Here is a 2,185-nt window from a genome sequence, read left to right as displayed (position 1 = left end):
TCACACGGAGAAGCAACCTGATTTAAGTCGATCTTGTGTGATGGCTGCCTTCTCCTTTTCGGAGTTAATAGGAAAAAACACATAAGACTCAGCACGTGAGTATAAACCATCTAATGAAAACTGTGTGATGCTATCTTTTCACATCGGGTCATCTAACGAGACCGTGAGTGTCGAGGGGAGAGAACCGTATATGCGAACTGTGTGATGCTGGCTTCAGTAGCAATCGTGAGATCTTCTCCCCTTACTCTAGCGAGATTGTCGTATAGAATATAAGCAGAAGTACACCTCGAACTGCAGCTCCACTGTATGATCAGCTTGGCGACTGTGAACAGCGAGTACACTGCAACATGTGCCCAGTGGAGGGCAGTGTGTAATTACAACGAAGGCAAATTATGCAACTAAAACTGTTTCAACTTCTCCCCGAGTGGACACTAAACGTAGAATCATGATTTGTGATTGTTAATTAAGTTCTTAAGTTAATCCCAATCATGAAGTCAATTGGACCATAATTGTATATGTTAGCAAAATGCGGCTAATACATTTGGAATAATCATGTTTATGACAGCCTTATCTAATAAAAGCAACGTATACATATGGTTTTGACATTTTTTGTTTTGCTATTTTAATGCTTGGTCAACGAGAGTGAAGATAGGCAAGTAGGTTGAGAGATAAAGCATAAAAACGGGAACAGTCTGTTGGGATACAGTGCTAGATTCTATTGACGGAGCGGTAAGGGGAGAGGCAGCGTAGGACGTATAGAGAGATGTGAGGAACGAGCAAAGTGTCTTTTTATGTGTTAACTCCTAAGTGAGAAGAAAGAACGTCATAGTTTAACCATATTGACCAGTTTTATAATCATCAACAATATGCGTTGAGGCATTTACCACATCGTTAACATTTATATACCGGATAACTTCTAACGCAGACGTATTCATTCATGTAATGTCCGTTAGCAAAATCAATAACACATGCTAACTATATAAACAAAATTCAGTCTTGCAGCAAATGCACGCGCCTCGTCGCCTCAGCTAGACCATAGATAGAGGCAGAATGTAAGCGACCAGGTATGTTCACTCTCTTGACATCCTGCTCACTATACAACACCATGATTAGTTTCTAGGCTGTATGTGCGTGCGTGCGTGCGTGTGTACGTCGTGTCTGTGTTCTTGTGCGCAACTCGGTGCGAGCGTCCACCTTTCTGGGTTACTCTTAAGTTATTGTCTTCTCAAACGCAATGTCTTCAAGAGTGTGTGGTGTGTGTGTGTGTGCGTGCATGCATTGTGCGTGCGTACACTGTGTGTTTGTGCATCAGGCGTGCGTTCTATGCACAAGCTATATTATCTTATGATATCTACTCTATAATAGTATAGCTTTTTGTCATATATATATATATAATATATATAACATATATATATACTTATATGATAATACTACTGATATGATGACGCAAATTTGATATGATGGAACGAATATTTCTTCAGCGTATCCGTCACAAATGATGTCAACGTAACATGTTCATGCGACATTTATCGTCGTCTACCATTCATTTGCAATTAGAACAACTTAATAATCACTTATACTTACGCCAAATATAAGCTGCTAATCATATGCCAGTTAACGCGTATATAATGTATTTAAAGATACTCTCCAGTTTTAGGCAAAACCTTCACCGATTTTTATTTTCAACCTTTATTCCGATGGCTAACACTATATGCCAGCCTCTGTATATACTCATTCTCCATACAACGGTACGATGTGAACTGTCAGAGCGTTTTGATTGCCGCGTACCGTGTAGTGAGGGCAGCAGCTGACGTACTGATGACGTCAAGACAATGATAAAACCAGAAATTTTCATGGATATCTTTCACTACGTTCGGTAGCATTCAGGCATCACACTTCCTACCAGCTCGTCATGCTGCCAGTGATAGTTGAACTTGCGGCGCGGACCGAAAATGGCCACGTTTTCGCTGTTTACACACTTGCACTTTAGGCGCGTGTTGTGACCCACTAGCTAGAGTTAGTCATGGATATGTCACAGTAAGTACTAACAGTAGATGTTTCACATACGTTCACCCATTTTGCACACAGGCGGTCGATCATTGTGAAAAATAGAAAAACGCTGATCTCTCCGTTTTGATTTCTGACATAGTAGCCGATGTATAAATGGATATTTCTCTGTGAATAT

This window comes from Priapulus caudatus, unplaced genomic scaffold (assembly GCF_000485595.1).
Source record: "Priapulus caudatus unplaced genomic scaffold, Priapulus_caudatus-5.0.1 Scaffold1303, whole genome shotgun sequence".
In the NCBI taxonomy this organism is placed as follows: Eukaryota; Metazoa; Priapulida; class Priapulimorpha; order Priapulimorphida; family Priapulidae; genus Priapulus; species Priapulus caudatus.
This window is presented reverse-complemented; position numbering follows the sequence as displayed.